The following is an 18,664-nucleotide window of genomic DNA, read 5'->3' as shown; positions in this document are numbered from 1 at the left end:
GTATATATTCTTTTTTATATTCTTTTCCATTATGGTTTATACCAGGACATTGAATATAGTTCCCTGTGCTATATAGTAGGACCTTGTTGTCCATCCATTCTCTATGTAATAGTTTTCATCTACTAACCCCAAAGTCCCAATCCATCACTCCCCCAACTCCATCCTCCTTGGCAACCACAAGTCTGTTCTCTATGTCTGTAAGTCTGTTTCTGTTTCATAGATAGGTTCATTTGTGTCATATTTTAGATTCCACATAAAAGTGATATCATATGGTATTTGTCTTTCCCTTTCTGACTTACTTCATTTAGTATGATCATCTCTAGGTGTATCCATGTTGCTGCAAATGGCATTCTTTCTTTCTTTTTTATGGCTGGATAGTATTCCATTATATATATGTACCACATCTTCCTTATCCAGTCATCTGTTGATGGACATTTAAGTTGTTTCCATGTCTTGGCTATTATGAATAGTTCTGCTATGAACATAGGGGTACACGTATCTTTTTTAATTATAGTTTTGTCCGGATATATGCCCAGGAATGGGATTGCTGGATCATATGGTAATTCTACTGTTAGTTTTCTGAGGAACTTCCATACTGTTTTCCCTAGTAGCTGGACCAACTTACATTCCCACCAACAGTGTAGGAGGGTTCCCTTTTCTCTACACCCTCTCCAGCATTTGTTATTTGTAGACTTTTTAATAATGGCCATTCTGACTGGTGTGAGGTGATAACTCTTTGTAGTTTTGATTTGCATTTCTCTAATGATTAGCAATGTTGAGCATCCTTTCCTGTGCCTATTGGCCATCTGTATGTCTTCTTTGGAGGAATGTCTATTTAGGTCTTCTGCCCAGTTTTTGATTAGGTTGTTTTTTTTTGTTGTTGTTGTTGCTGTTGTTGAGAAATGTTTGTGTTCTTAATGTTTGTTTTGCCCTCTGTACTTGTCATGGCCCAACTCCAGCAGCACCCTCAAGGGGCAACAGCACCACAAGTTTAAGAGAAGTCTGGGCCTTTTGACACCAAGCACCCTTGGTGCAAAGACCTGCTCCATCTTCATCATTCCCCTGACTTTCACTCAGGTGTAGCTTTGGGTAAACAACTTAATCCTTTGGTTTTGTGTCTGCAAAGGGGATGGGGCTCTAATATTGTCTGCCTGCTTTCCTCATAGGCTTGTGCAGAGGATTAAGTTTGGCAATTAAAGTACATTTATTATAAGATTGCCTACTCCCTGGCTCCATGGACATATAAACTTGCTTTAATGTATTCTGTCTTTCTTAGGGCAAAACTACTGCTTTAGGGGTAGAGACAAAAGCAGTACTTCTCAGTGGATAGGTTAGATTATTATTATTATTTTTTTAAAGTAAAAATCTTCAAAAGCATTCCAAAAACTCACTGCATATCCATCCCTTTTCAGCTTCAAAGTATTTCTTGATTAACCAGAAGTAATTTTTTTTAAAAAAGGTGCTACCCTTTGTTTTCATGGCTTCTGTTAAACATTCTGTTCAGAAAAGGAAGGTGGTTTTAGACTATTTCATGTGTTTTATTCAGATACTATTCCTGGAATCATTAGCAGCAAAAGATATCAGGAATCCCAAAAGGGAGCATTTTGCAGACTGGAAGAATCCTGTACATAGCTGATTTAATTAATTCTTTACAAATCTGAGTTCTTTCAGATTACTGACCCCTCTAGGACAAAAATCAGGCTCTATTAATCTTTGAATCACTTCATAATAGGGGATTAATACTGGTTTATTAAATTAATAAATGCATTTACAGAAACATTGCTGCAAGGGTAGATTTAGGCTTTAAACCCTATAGCTCTCTTCAAATTCTCAAACATTCAGAAAATATTTCTTGATCTCTTACAGTGGACTGCAGTCTAAGGACAGAGAAAGCCCTGCCCCTTCTCTGAGAAAGCCTAATTATTGGGGAAAATGTGGCATGAATAAGAGGGTTATGCAGAAGGGACTGCAGAAGGGGGAGAGCCTAACTCTTCCTGGGTGGGTGTGTTTAAGTATGAAGTAGAATTTTCTGGGAAGACAAGGAGACTCAACAGGCAGTCCAGAGAGAGGAAACAGCTTGGTCAGATGACCAGAAGCCTGAGCTATCACCGATTTCTTGCTGGAGTGAACTTCTCTGGTGGCTCTTTCAGGGTGCTCTACCTGGCATTCTCAAGGAGACATTTCTGACTAGGGTACCTGAAGCAAAGGCATAACATTACATTGACAGAACATAATATCTCTCTTAAAAATTATGAAATATTATAAAAGCACTACTGGTCTATTATACAAAAGTAGGAAAAAAACTTATAGTCTACATTAAGAGAATAAAATAATCATCCACGATACTTTCATTTGTAGACAATCATTGTTAACATTTATGTTTTCCTTCTTCCATGAGTATTGTTTTATCTAACTGTGATCAGACGATACATATAATTTTTATATTTCTCTTAACATTTTTCAATGTCACTAAACTGTCTTTAAAAAATCCTTATTGAAGCCTGAATAATATTCCAGAATATTTGTGTATCTATAGGGTATCTATAGCTGTATCTATAACTGAGATATCTTTTCTGGTGTTTTGTTATTATGAATGTCATGGTGGCTAATATCTGTAGCATTAATCTTTGTATTTTATATTTTCTTTTAATATAAATTCCATTCATGTAAAATTTAGTTGGTTAAAAATTGTTATAATTTAAAGCTCCTTCATATTGCAGTGCAAAATTATTTTCTGAAAATATTAAACCTACATGTATTCCCCAAACTATGTATTTGGTGCCTATTTCACTGTAGCCTCACCTGTTGAAGATATTCTCAATTTAAAAATATTCTTTTTTTTTCAATAGGCAAAAAATGGCACTTCATTAAAAGTTTAATGTTTATCATCTTAATAATGCATTTAAATGTCTTTCAGATATTTATTAGCATTTTGTCTTGTAACCTGTATGTTTATATCCTTTATACTTTTTCTATTAGGAGGTGGAGGAGTAGATGTGGCAAGATTAGTATTTTCTTATTGAATTATATAGGTTTTAGATGTATTACCACTTCATTATATTTAATGTAAATATTTATATATAGTTTCTTGATAATAGGTTTATCTAAAATCCAAACAGGTTTATGTAAAATACAGACATTTAATATTTTTAGCTGTCTAATATGTCAATATTTTAAGATTTGGGGGGGATTTCTTTTAAGCTTATAATTCCCCTTCTTACTTAAAGAATAGACAAATATTCAACTATATTTCCTTCTGTTTTTATAACTTCATTTTGACATCTAACTTCTTAACCCATCTGGAATTTATTTGGGTAACGTGGCATGAGAGATGGACAGATTATTTCCCAGATAGCTAAAAAATGGTCCCAGTACTGCTTATGGAGTGTCTCTTCCTTTACTCTCTGATTTGTGATTGTATGTTAATTTCTATATGTACTAGCTCCTGCTTCCTGGTTATATATCACTTCATAGATTTGCCCATCTATTTTCATGCCAGTGCCACACTGATTAGCTTTATAATGTTTTAATATCTAGTGAGGCCATTACATTTTTTCAAATTTTTTCTTAGCTATTCCAGATGAACTTTGGAATCAATTTGTCAAAATATTTAAAAACACAGTTGGAGTTTTGATTGGGAACACATTGTCTTCAAATTAACTTGGAAAAAATTGAAACTTCCTGCTAGTTTGTCTTCTTATCCAGGAATCTGGCTTGCCTACTTATTTAAGCCTCTTTTTTTTAACTCTCTGTAGTTTGGTAAATTTTTCCCCATGTGCATATAACCTTGACTTTACTTAGTCTTTTCCTCCTAGTCTTTACATATTTTCCTTAAAAATCTAAATAAGTTGTCACTTAGATTCCAATTCTACAACTTATGGGAGTTCAAGGTCCTCCCTAAAATATTTTGCAACATTGTTGCTTTTATGGTCATCGCTGGCTCTGAGCTCAGGCCTAAGCTAACTGAATAAGTTCAGTTTTTTGATCATTGCCATACTACCTTGACTGCCCATATTTTATACCCATTGACCATGAAGTGGAATTTGGTCTCATTCCTTGATTTACACACACACTCTTACATACTCACATACACATGTACACACTCAAATTCATGTGCTCACTCATACAAAATCTACTTTCAAAAGGCATTTGTAGATTAGGAAGGCTTGGCTAAAAGCTTGAGGGGACACAATATTGAACCTTAAACACTCACATAGTTAAAAACCTTTAGGCTACCCAGCTTTGTTCATTAGCCATTTCCCATCCCCAAATACATCTTTATTTATTATACAAAACAAGTCAGGTATCTTTTTTGTTTCTTTTTCCTAACTGCCTTTGCCCTCATGGTTTCCCCCCTTTATCCCCAGCGACTCAACACGATAATTTCCCCAAGAAAGTTAGCTCTGTCCATAAACCAGAGCCAGATTTAAAAATAATATCCCCAACAATCTATGTTTTCACATTTCTTATTGGACTTATTCACATATATTTAACCTTTTTAGTTGCTATTAAGAAAGGACATTTTTGTTTTCTTTTAACTAATTATTGATGGTATTCATGAAACCCTAAAAGTTATATATTCATTTATATCCTGACACCTTTCTAAACTCTTATCAGTTCTATGACTATATTTTAAAAAGTCTATAATATGAATTGTAATTAATATATTCTCCTGTTTTCCAATAGTTGGATATCTCATTTTTGTTTTATGTCATATTGTAAAATATGAATTTTTTGTGTATGTCTGTGATCACCCTTCTCCCATATCAAAGATTCTATAATACTTTTAGGGTGAGCTCATGGAAGAGATTATAAAGAAGTTATAGAGAGTGGCTATGGAATAATGATCCCTGATTTTCTCCCATAATATCAACGTAGTACTTAAAATGTTTGTTTTTAAAGACACTTTCTGGTAAAAACAGATCACCGATGGTGATTTCACAGTAATAGTCAATAAGCTTTTTTCTTTCTTGTTGGTTTCAGCAACCTTAACCTGCCAGTCAGTCTTCCAAAGAAAGACCCTTAATTAGTTATCCCGTTTTGCTCAGAGCATTTATTTTGCCTCCAGACACAGTACCATAATTTCTCATTATACATTCCTGATAAGTTATTTCTAGTGTATAACTTTTCCACATTCCCCAACTTTGTGATAATGTCCTATCTTAACAATGGTTAAGTTTGGGGGATAATAATCATAAGTGTTAGACTGTATTTTCTCTTTTCTTACTATAGTTTAGCATTAGTAGTTAAAATATAAAATTTAAAAACTAAAGAGCCCCATACTTGCATAGTTGGCACCTTGAACAAATTTCCCACTGAGGATAACTAGAAAAGCTGAAAAAAGTCTACAGAAACAAGTGAACTAAATGGCAGTAAAGAATTCCTGGGAGAAGATCTGGAAAAAGCCAAATCTATTTGAAGCTTCTTTTTTTTTTACCCCTACATGCATCTACTTACTCTTGAGAAGCCTGGTAATAGGCTGAAAATGTGACCAGTTTTGGAGGCCTTTGAGGCTTGTGGGACTGACATTGGAGAGCACAGACTGCCAAGCATAAGGACCTAGTGAATCCCTCTTGCTTTAGAGTAAATGTGGAAAGGCTAAAGTCTATAGGTAAGGATGAACTCGGTGAATTAGAAATAAACAGGTTTTCACAGGGACTGCTGCTCAGATTTCAATCATCTCATGCATAAAACTGCCAGAAACAAATGTAAACCCTCTTTGGAAAAAGAAAACATTATTCTAGTCCTTAATTATTTCTATTTTTAAAATATTTATATTTTATTAGTGTGATGTTTAATTAAATTAATTAATTAATTAACTAAGTAAGTAAAAAAAATTTTTGGCCGTGTCACACAGCATGTGGGATCTTAGTTCCCCGACCAGGGATCGAACCCACATCCCCTGCATTGGGAGTGTAGATTCTTAACCACTGGACCACTAGGGAAGTCCCTATTTCTATTTTTTAAAAGTTGCAATGTGTAGCATATAACCAAAAATATCTAGAAACCTGAGATAAGACAATGTGAACAAAACCCAGCAGAAAAAATAAAGAATAGAAATATACTGTGGCTAGTACTTCCAATACTATGTTAAGTAGTCATGGCGTGAGTGGACATCCTTGTCTTGTTCCTGATCTTAGAGGAATAGCTTTCAGCTTTTCACTATTGAGTATAATGTTCACTGTGGGTTTGTCATAAGTGGCTTTTATTATGTTAAGATATGTTTCCTCTATACTGACTTTGTTGAGAGCTTTTCTCATGAATGAGTGTTGAATTTTGTCAAGTGATTTTTCTGCATCTATTGAGATGATCATGTGATATTTATCTTTTGTTTTCTTAAGATGGTGTATCATGTTGATTGACTGATGTTGAACCACCCTTATATCCCTGGGATAAACCCCACTTGATCATGGTGTGTGGTTTTTTTAATGTATTGTTAAATATGGTTTGCTAAGATTTTGTTGAGGATTTTTGCATCTATGTTCAGCAGTGATATTAGCATGTAAATTTCTTTTTTTTTTAAATAATGTCTTTATCTATTGGTATCAGGGTAATGCTGACCTTGTAGAATGAGTTTGGGAGTGTTTCCTCCTCTTCAGTTTTTCTGAGTAGTTTGAGGGATAGGTATTAGCTCTTTAAATACTTGGTAGAATTTCTCTGTGATGCCGTCCAGTCCTGGAGTTTTGTTTGTTGGGAGTTTTTTGACTACTGATTTAATTTCAATACTAGTAATCAGTTTGTTCAGATTTTCTATTTCTTCCTGATTCATTCTTGGAAGTTTGTATGTTTCTAGGAATTTATTCATTTCTTCTAGGTTGTCCAATGTTTTAGTGCATAACTCTTCATAGTATTCTCTCTTGGTTGTATTCTCTGATTTTGATTATAAGTTCTCTTCTTATGTTTATAATTTTATTTATTGGGGTCCTCTCTCTTTCTCTTAATAAGCCTAGCTGAAGGCTTATCAATTTTGTTTATATTAAAAAAAATGGAAGAATAATTACCATTGCAGAGGTTCTCACCCCAAGGAGTGAGGGGTCTAAGCACCACATCAGGCTCCCCAGCCAAAGGGGTCCTGCACTGGGTAGATGGACCCCAGAATGTTTGGTTTTGATGGCCAGCTAGGCTCACTTTTGGGACAGCCAGAGGATTTTGGGAAACAGAAACTCCACTCAAAGGATACACACAAAATCTCAAATTATCGAGTCTGGCAGAAGCAGTAACTTAAAAGGAGCCTAGATCAGAGCCACCTACTGATCTTGGAGAGATAGAAGAGAGAATTTCTATCTTCCAGAGAGATAGAAGGCATTTGAAACTCACCCTGGGGATACAGACACTGGCAGCAGCGATTTTGGGGAGCTCATCCAACCACCAGGACATTGGTGCTGATAAGCACCATTTGGGAGTACTCCTACTAGCTTATTAATGCTGGAATCTGGCCCTGCCCACCAACTTGGTGACAGCAGTCCCAGGATTCCCCAGGTCAGGCAGCTAGCTAGGAAGGGACATGGCCTGACCCACAAGCAGGCCAGCTGCAGTAGGACTCCCTGAGCCCCCAGCACCCCTAGGACCTGTCCAACCCACCAGAAGACCCCAAACAAAGTGAGTTGGCACTAGCTCTGGGACCCAGCCTCACCCACCAGGGGGGAGGTACCAACCCAGGGACTTCCTTGGTCCTGATCCTGCCCACCTGCATGATGACACCACCTCCATAACATCTAGGTCCCACAACCAGAGACCCCAGGATGTAGCTATGCCCACCAATGGACCGACACTATCCCTGGTACCTGGCCTCACCCACCTGTAGGCAGACACCAGCCCTGGGACATCCCTGGGTCCAAGCCTCACCCATCAGTAGGCCAATATTAGCTCCAGGACACTTTGAGTCCCTCTGTCAGACATCAGTGCCCACCCACCAGTGGCCCATCATCAGCTCTGGGTCATCCCAGACTGTGCAGCCAGTAGTGTCAGGAAGTGGCTTTGCCCACCCCATAGGCCAGATAAGCCCTAGGACACCCTTGGTCCATGGCTCCACTCATCAGTAGGCTGATGCTAGCTCCAGGATCTCTGTCCCACAGCCAGCCACCCCAGGAACTGAATCCACCCACCAGTGGGCCAGCACTAGTCCTGGGACCCAATGGGCTCTGTAGCCAGTTGCCTCATGACCTGCCCTGCCCACTTACGGGCTGGCACCAGGACCAGGACTCCCCTGGACATGCAGTCAGCTGCACCAAGACCTGGCCTGGCCCACCAGCAGCTTCCTCAGAAGACAGGGCCTGGCAACCAACCAGACTGGGCACCAGCCATGCCTACCAGGACACTCACAGTAATCAGCCTGCCACAAGGACACACATAGGGGACACCCCTAAGTCATATAGCTCTGCTGACCAGAGGGGAGTGTGCTTCTGGGCCCCATCAGATGTTTCCTACATGAGACCATTTCTCCAACACCGGGAAACAAAACCAACTTATCAAGTACATAGAAATCTAAAAAGTGAATTAGGCAAAACTAGGTGACAGAGAAACATGTTCAAAATGAAGCAACAACATAAAACCTCAGAGAAAGAACTAAGTTAAGTGGAGATAAGCAATTTACCCAGTAAAGAGTTTAAGGTAATGATCATAAAGATGTTCAAATAACTTGGGAGAAGAATGTTGTGTACAGAGTGAGAAGTGAGAGGCTTTAGCAAAATGTTAGAAAATATAAAGAAGAACCAAAGAGAGATGAAGAATACAATAACTGAAATAAAAAATACACTAGAAGGAATTACCAGTAGATTAGATGATACAGTGGAATGGATCAGCAAACTAGAAGACAGAATAGTGGAAATCACTGAAGCTGAACAGAAAAAAGAAAGAAGAATAAAAAAAATGAGTACAGTTTAAGAGACCTCTGGGACAACAACAAGCATACTCACTTTCACATTGTAGGGGTTCCAGAAGGAGAAGAGAGAGAGAGAAAGGGGTAGAGAACATATTTGAAGACATAATAGCTGAAAATTTCCCTAACCTGGGAAAGGAAACAGACATCCTGGTCCAGGAAGCACAGAGTCCCCAAAAGGATCAACCTTGTAATTAAAATGGCAAAAATTAATTGTAATTAAAATGGCAAAAATTAAAGATAAAGAGAGAATATTAAATGTAGCAAGGGAAAAGCAACAAGTTACATACAAGAGAAGTCCCATAAGACTACTAGGCAACTTTTCAACAGAAACTCTGCAGGCCAGAAGGATGTGGCTGGATATACCTAAAGTGATGATAGGGAAAAACCTAGGACCAAAAATACTCTACCAGACAAGGCTTTCATTCATATTTGAAGGAGAGATCAGAAGTTTACAGACAAGGAAAAACTAAAAGAGCTCAACACCACATGACTAGGTTTACAAGAAATGTTAAAGGGACTTAACTAAGTGGAAAAGTAAAGGTTACATCTAGAAATATAAAAAATTATGAAGTAAAAAATCTCATACATAAGGGTAAATATACAATAAAGGCAGTAGATTAACCATTTATAAAGCTAGTAGGAAGGCTAAAAAGACAAGTAGTAAAATCCCCTATATTCACAATAAGTAGTTAAGAGATACATAAAACCAAAAAAAAAAAAAAAAGTAAAATATAATGACAAGCAGTAAATGTAGGGGAAAGGCAGTAAAAATACAGGGTCTTTAAAATGTGTTTGAATTTAAGAGATCAGCAACCCTGATCTCTTACCAACATACCTCTTGGTAACCACAAGGCAAAATATGTAATAGGCACACAAACAAAAATGCAGAAGGAAATCCAAAAATGAAAGGAATCCAAATTGGAAAGGAAGAAATAAAATTTCACTGTAAACAGATGATATGATACTATACATAGGAAATCCTAAAGACACCACCAAAAAATCTACTAGAACTCATCAATGAATTTGGTCAAGTTGTAGGATACAAAATTAATATACATAAACCTTGTGTTTCTCTACACTAACAACAAACTATCAGAAAGAAAAATTAAGGAAACAATCCCATTAACAATCACATCAAAAGAAATAAAATACATGGGAATAAATCTAAGTAAGGTGGTAAAAGACCTGTTCTAGGAAAACTATGAGACACTGATGAAAGAAATTGAAGATGACACAAACAGATGGAAAGATAGACTGTGGTCATGGATTGGAAGAATTAATTTTTTTTTTTTTTGCCACACCATGTGGCTTGTGGGATCTTAGTTCCCCAACCAGGAATTGAAACCAGACCTTTGGCAGTGAGAACATGGAGTCCCAACCACTGAACCACCAGGGAATTCCCTTAATTTTGTTAAAATTACCATATTACTCAAGGCAATCTACAGACTCAATGCACTCCCTATCAAAGTACCAATAGTATTTTTCATAGCACTACAACAAATAGTTCTAAAACTTGTATGGAAAGACGAAAGACCCTGAATAGTCAAAACAATCTTAAGAAAGAAGAAAAAGACAGGAGGTATCATGCTCTCTGATTTCAACCTATACTACAAAGCTACAGTAATCAAAACAGTATGGTACTTGCATTAAAAACATACATAGATCAATGGAACAGAACAGAAAGGCTAGAAATGAACCCACACTTAGATGTGCAATTAATCTATGACAAAGGAGGTAAGAATATACAATGGGAAAAAGACAGCCTCTTCAATACATAGTGTTGGGAAAACTGGACAGTTACATGTAAAAGAATCAAACTGGATTGCTCTCTCACACCATACAGAAAACTAAGCAAAATGGATTAAAAATTTAAATGTAAGACCCGAAACCATAAAAATTCTAGAAGAAAACATAGGCAATATGCTCTTTGACATCATTATTAGCAATATTTTTTGGACATATTTTGTCAGACAAGGGAAACAAATAAAAAATAAACAAATGTGACCTCGTCAAACTGAAAAGATTTTGTGCAGTGAAGAAAACTATCAACAAAATGAAAAGGTCATTTACTGAATGGAAGAAGATATTTGTAAATGATATATCCAGCAAGGGGTTAATATCCAAAATGTACAAAGAACTCATATAACTCAACATCAAAGCAAACAACCCAATTAAAAAATAGGCAGAGGACCTGAACAGACATTTTCCCAAGAAGACAAATAGATGGCTAAAAGGCACATGAAGAGGTACTCAATATCACTAATCATCGGGGAAATGCAAATCAAAACCACAATGCGATATCATCTCATATCTGTCAGATGGCTATTATCAAAAAGACATCAAAAATATAAGTATTGGTGAGGATGTGGAGAAAAGGGAATCCTCATGCACTAGAGTAGGAATGTAAATTAGTGTAGCTACTGTGGAAAACAGTGTGGAGGTTCCTCAAAAAATTAAAAATTGCACTCCTATACAAGCAGCAATTCTACTTCTAGGTATTTATCTGAAGAAAATGAAAACATTAATTGAAAAAGATACATGCACCCCTATCTTCACTGCAACATTATTTACAATAGCTAAGTTATGGAAGCAATCTAAGGGTCCATCGATAGATGAGTGGATAAAAGAGATGTGGTATATATATAAAATGGGATATTACACAGGCATAAAAGCTAATGAAATCTTGCCATTTGTGACAACATGGATGGACCTAGAGGGTATTATGCTAAGTGAAATAAGTCAGATAGAGAGAGACAAATACTGCATGATTTCACTTATATGTGGAATAAATAAAAATGAACAAACATAACTAAAAAGAAACAGTCAGATACAGAGAACAAACAGATGGTTGCCAGAGGGGAGAGGGATGGAGTGAGAAGAGAAATAAGTGAGGGGAATTAAGAGGTACAAATTTTGTTTACAAAATAAATGAGTCACGGGTATGAAATGTATAGTCACAGGTATATAGTCAATAATTATGTAATATCTTTATATGGTGACAGAGTAACTAGACTTATCATGGTGGTCATTTTGAAATGTATAGAAATTTTGAATCACTATGTTGAGTACCAGGAAGTAATGTAGAGTTGTAGTGTTGTAGGTCCATTATACCTCACAAACAAACAAACTCATAGAAAAAGACATCAGATCTGTGGTTACCAGAGGTGGGGGGTGAGGGGAGGGGAAATTATATAAAGGCAGTCAAAAGTTTCAAACTTCCAGTTATAAGATAAATAAGTACTAGAGATGTAACATACAACATGATAATAAACACTGCTGCATGTTATATATCAAAATTAAAAGAGTAAATCCTAAGAGTTCTCATCACTAGGAAAGAAAATGTTTTCTATTTCTTTAGTGTTGTATCTATATGAGCTGATGGAGGTTCACTAAACCTATTGAGGTAATCATTTCATGATGTACATAAGTCAAACTGTATGTTTTTCACCTTAAACTTACACAGTGCTATAAGTCAATTCTATCTCAATAAAACTGGGGACAAAAAGAGCAGAGTCTTGGGTTTTTTTTTTACAGCCTTCTAGTAAACCTCACTGGTTTTCAAACCAATTAAGGGGGCTTGTCTGCCTGATGTCAGACCCCAGGGTGGGGTGCCTAATGTGGGGTTCAAACCCCTTGCTCCTTAGGGCGGATCTCTGAGCCAGTGATATCTCCCTCTTCTTCTGGTCACCTGCTAGGGGTATGGATCCCGACTAGATACGTCTCCCCTCCTACCACACTCCATGTGGTTCTTTCTGTACAGTGTTCATTGTAGAAGAGCCATTCTGCTAGTCTTCAGGTTGTTCTCAGCAACAGTTGCTCTATTTGTAGTTGTAGTTTTAATGTATTCATGTTCATGGGTGGAGGTGAGCTCAGAGTCTTTCTACTCTGCCATCTTGATCCCTCTCCCTAAGTAATCATGTAATCATTTTTCATTAGTTTTTAGTTTATCATGCCATTTGTTAAAAAATAAGTGTATACACACACACATGTATATACACATGTATATTTGTATTACTCTTTCCCTTTCTTATAAAAGGTAACATACTATATATGCACTTTCCTTTTTTTAACTTAGCAGTATGTTAATATGTGGAAATATTCCACAATCTCTTTTTTATACCTGAATAGTACTACATTGTGTGACTGCACCATAATTTCTCCAACCAGTCCCATTTGTGCCGTTTCCAGTCTCTTACTACTACCAGTAGTGCTGTAGTGTATAGTCAGGTGTGCACATCTTTTTGTATTATTGCAGATATAGTGGTATGGTTGGATCAAAGGATAAATGCATATGTAATCTGCTAATTATCAAATAAAATATTTTGATTAAATTAAAAATAAGCACTCGAACAAAAGACATGACACCATTAAGAGAATGAAAAGGCAAGTCACAGAGCAAGAGAAGTTATTTGCAACACATACGACTGACAGAGGAGCCTTATCTAGAATGTATATATGTGTATATAAATCTTTAAAATCTACAAGAAAAAGAAAGGCAACTTAATCTGATAGAAAAATGGATTCAATAACATTAAAATTATGAATAGAAATTGAAATAAAAACTTGTAATTATTAAAATCAAAAAGTTGGCTAAAACCAAGTGTTGATGAGACTACAGAGCAATTGGAAAATTGGTGGTAGTGTTGATTGGTACAATTTGGAAAACAGTTTGACATAATTTATTAAAGCTGAAAATACACATATTCATGATTCAGCATTTCCTCTCCCAGATATATGCACAACTAAAATGTGTGTAATTGTGCACTAAGAGGTGTGTTCAAGAATGTTCATAGTACCATTGTGCAAATGTCCCCATGTAGAATGGTTAATAAGTTGTGGTTCATTCATGCAATGGAATGTTATATACTCATGCAAACGAATAGACTGCATCTACCTGTCACAATGTGAACTTTTAAATATAATATTGAATGAAATAAGCCTGACATACTCTCGGTACATATCTACATTTTTAGAAGAGGTAGGGAGGATTACCTGGGAATAATGGATATTGCTGCTCTGGGGTCAGAGTACCTTGGTTTGTTTCCTAGCTTCTTTTTTTCTAACTTTATGACCTTGGAAGGCTGCTTACCTTTTTGTATTTGTTTCCTTATTTCTACAATGGAGATGATAGTAGTAACTGCCTCATAATGCTGTGAGGATCAAGTGTGCTAATAAATGTGCTCAGAGCAGGACTTAGCACATAGAGCTCAATACAGGCGTTCCTCTGTATCTGTGGGGAATTGATTCCAGGACTCCCCAGGATTACCAGATCTCTTATAAACATGGCATAACCCAGCCCTCTGTATTTTTGGGTTCAGCATCTGCAGATTCAGCTAACCACTAATCAGCAGATGGTGTGGATGTAAAACCCGTGGATATGGAAGACCTAGTGTGTATATTAACAATTAGTTTCCTCTTTCTCCCTTTCCTCTCCTTTTCTTCATTATTGTTATTTAAGTTATTATTATTATTATTATTACTATTCTCTCAGGCCACAGTTAATGCAGAGGCTCTCAACTATCTTTTAAAGCAAGAAAGCATATAGCTCTCCTTTCTCTTAAGGCTCCAACCCCACAGGAGGAAGTCTTCTTAGGGAGACTACCCTTTTTCTTTCAAGAACCCTTATCAGAGCTTGAGCCTGGGGGCATAAGCTGTTCTGTCCCTTGTTCTGTATATGCAGGTGACGGGGAGGAGCCTAAAAGGCCTGGCTGTTCCAAATGTAGTTCTTAATATAATTACCCTGATTGTTGTCCCTATTGACCTCTCTGACTATTGGATTTAGTCCTTTGAGTTTGGCGCTTCTCCAAATCACCCTTGAGAAGAACTATACTCCCCTTTGGTATGTTGGACAGATGTTTTGTCTGCTATGGCTTCTCTGTCTATCTGATCCCAGGGATTTCCAGATATTATAAATTTGTCCACATTTTTATTCTGTTGATTGCATTCTTTGTCATTTTCTAGTACTATTATGGTTTATTCCTTTAAAAATATGTTGGGATTTTTGTCATTTCAACAGAACGTTTGGAGAGAGGAGGTCGATAGAAGTACTCCTCTTTGATCTTGTTGTCTGTTCACAATTAGACTATATTTGACTCATTATTTAGATGTGTTTTCTGATTGTCTGTTCCTATCTGACAAGAAGATGTTATATCTTCTGAGATTAACTTAATTTCTGTTAGGTTTTCCGCTACCTCCTGATTATGCCTCCCCCCTCTCTTCCTGCGTACCACATGCTTTAAATCTCTCTGGGGGCTAGCCCCTAGAATAATGTCCCAGTTTGACACTAAATGAATGTTTGAGTAATTTGCATTAAATATGGCATTTTCCTCTATTTTTAAATGTATTTTCATCCAAGCAACTTTCTTCCAAATGTATCACATTTCTCCTCTGGGATGTCATTTTATACAAGTACTAGGTCACTGGGAAAATACTGGCCTCTTGCTCGACCTTGGCCTCCCAAACCTCTACTGCTGCTGTAGATTTCCAATTTCCAAGGATGGCTGAAAAAGTAATTTATGACTCACGGATTCCTGCTGTAGTAATTCAGTAGAGGCAATAAAGTGGTAGGGAAGATGTAGGTTAAGAGTAGGGGTAATTATACAGCTACAGACCTTTCATTCAATTACCAGCTTCTCAGAAGAGCATGGTAAAACTGGGCTCAATTTGAGCTTGATTTAGTATCCAATATATCTGACATTTGATGTGGACATGGCAGTAAAAGCCTCTATGCAGCGATGATGATCATCATCAAGGGAATAGACTCATCCTCATTCTGGTTGGTCTCTGCTATGGATGACAGCGTGCCGAGAAATGATCCGACAAGTCAAAACAACAATCTAGAGCTCAGGCCAAATAGTCTGGGGTTCAGGGGACAAATATTGCTTCTACAGGACATGGAAGTACAAAATAGAAAACCACAGCATCTGTCACTTTGCAAGATTGGGCAAACCCAAGAGAAGGCTACAGCCTGTGACAGCCAGTGGCTGGCCAGGGCTCACACAGACTCCACTCACTGAGGTGGGTGGGGCTCTGAAAAGACCTCCAAGCCTGGGGATGATGGACTCTGGCCAGGCTGGGGTTCGTCTTGCAGATTGCGGCTGGGGAAGTTACGGATTAGCATGCATCTTTGTTTCTTCCAGTTGCTCCTCTGGGTTTTCAATGCAGCTTCCATCTCTAAGACCTATTGCCCTTTGCAGCTGGTCTTCTTTATTTGCCAATCAGAAAGGTCCTCATTCCTAGAGTTGGGTGATGGGTGAAATGAATGCTTATGAGCTCCCCCTTCCCAGCCTCTGATCCCATGAGAGGAGCCAGTGTGGAGCAGAATCTTGACTCAAGCAGGCCCCAGGGATTTCAGCCAGTGGAGTCAGCACTTCCTCTGCCTTAGGTGTTATTTGTTTATTTATTTTTTAACAAATTTGACGTAGTGATACTACTGGGTGCTGACAGACCTTGCAAATTTGTCTTGCCAACTGCTCCTGCCAAAGCAAGAAGGTGAAAGAGCAGCCACAGATGCTGCCATCGCAGCCGCAGCCATCTGCTAGATGATTATATGCATACAGTGCTGGTGAGAGGAGTGGGAAAGAGGAGGACACACTTGAAATGTACGGGCCGCTCCAGCTTAGACTCCAGAACACAGCAGAGCTCATAGGTGGTTTCTTGTTTTCCTTTCCTGAGGTAACTCTCCACACCTCCCTACTGCCTCTCACCTCCTCCAACTCTGCCATTTCCTGGGGAACATTCAGATGGTGAGCAACGCCCACCTCCCACCCCTTTCTTGGGAGTGCTTCTTAGAGTTGTGGCACCTTTAGGGCCTGCCTTCCAAGCAGAGATTATGTCACCATTCGACCCTCTAGTTCCCTGACCTCTAGTCTTTAAAAATAAATTAAAATCTTTTTTTTTTTTTTTTTTTTTTTGGCCAAGTGGCATGCGGGATCTTAGTTCCCCAACCAGGGATTGAACTGGCTCCCCCTTCAGTGGAAGTGCAGATTCTTAACCACTGGACCACCAGGGAAGTCTCTCTCCTCTTTCTTGAATCTTTTTCAACCCCAGTATAGAAGTTAATGCTGCTCGCATTTAGGCCTCCCAGACATAAATGTTACCATGATTTTGCTATTAATATGCAGGTCATTAAAGGCTATAAACAATTCTAGCATGTTGGCTAAGTCAACTTCTCTACACCCCAGTGTTCCCGTGTCTAAAGTAGCAGGTAGCATTCATAAATTCTAATACTTATTGAGCACTTTGATATATGTCAGGCACTATTTTAAGTACCCTGAGAAGTAGGTATTATTATTATCATCCTTATCTTACAGATGAAGAAACTGAGGTGTAGAGAGTGTAAGTAACTTTTCCATGCAGATAGAGGTGGTAGAGCTAAGTTCAATTCTAGGCAGCTTGGCTCCAGGTCTTATTCTTCTATTCACCATATTACACTGTCTCTAGAGTCCCTTCCAGTTTTAAGATTCCACAGTTTTCTTCAAAGCTCTAGCTTTTCTTTTTTTCCTTATCATGGAGAACAGGATTGCTAGAGTTCAGGACTTTAAATGATTATGAATTTCTCATACTAGTAGAAATGTAGCAGTTCATATCTGGATTGTTGGGCTTCCAACCTTTTCCTGACTCACCAATGCCTGGAACTGCCCATCATGTACACCAGGCCATTCCTCAACCCCCAGGAGCATCTGCTGACTTCTCATATCAAGTGTCGACTTCATCAGGCTACTTTAGAAACTTTCCAACTGTATGAATTTGTGTTTCTTGTGTGATTCCATTGTTTTCTAACACATTCCTCCATAGAGTAAAACTTGTATTCTTGTTTTCTTATCCTCCCACTTCATTTTGCCCTGAACATTTTGTCTTCATAAGGAATTCACTGTTTGACATTTGTTTGCTTCTCAGTTTACAATGTGCTTTCAGATACCGTATTCCATTGGCTCCCCATGACAAACCTGGATTATTGTAACCAAAGATTAGTTTTTCTACCTTCAGACATGTCCACCCCAATTTCTTCCTCCTCATAGCTGTCAAAGGAATATTTAAGAATGAATAAGTCTGTCCATATCACTCCCTTGCTTATGATTTTCCAGTGGATTCTCACACTCATAGATCATGTTTTCCACCCTTCCTGCCCCTTTCTCCTCATGCTCCTCTCCGCACCATGTGACTCAACAAGCGTAGTCCCCAGAACTCACCACAATGTCTCATACCTCTAATCTTTTGCCCTTGCTCTTCCTGGGGCATCACCTGCCATCTTCTTTTGTTGCCTCTCTAATTCCTATTGTCCTTTATGATTCTGGGGCCAGCTCATCCAGGCAATTTCTCTGCTAACCTCCCTGCTCCAAGATCATGCTCCCCTAGTGTGTCCATCCACATCCTAACATTCATCAGTTTGTATTGAAACGATTTATTTGTTATGTGTCTTTTCTCCCAAACTACCTTTATTCTTGAAGTACTAAACTATATCAGATATATCTTTGAAGCTTTTGAATCCCCAGATCTTAATACTGCTAAACTAAAGAAAGTATGTAGACCTGACTGAATCCTCATTTTATTGATCAGTCAACTGAGTCTGAGAAAGGTTAAATCAACTTCTGCAGGTCTCATGGCTGAAAATGACAGAGCTAGGATTAGACTTCAGGACTGCCAGTGCCTTAAAACTCTTGCCCAAGTTTTCCTAAATATGTGGAATAATCTTCCTCCTATTTTACATAAGTCTCTCCCTCTTTTTCAAATAGTTTCCCAAGATGTACCTTCTCCACCAATCTTCTCCCTCAACTCAAGCTT

The sequence above is a fragment of the Balaenoptera borealis genome (assembly GCF_965194805.1).
Source record: "Balaenoptera borealis genome assembly, chromosome: 11".
Classification (NCBI taxonomy): domain Eukaryota; kingdom Metazoa; phylum Chordata; class Mammalia; order Artiodactyla; family Balaenopteridae; genus Balaenoptera; species Balaenoptera borealis.
This window is presented reverse-complemented; position numbering follows the sequence as displayed.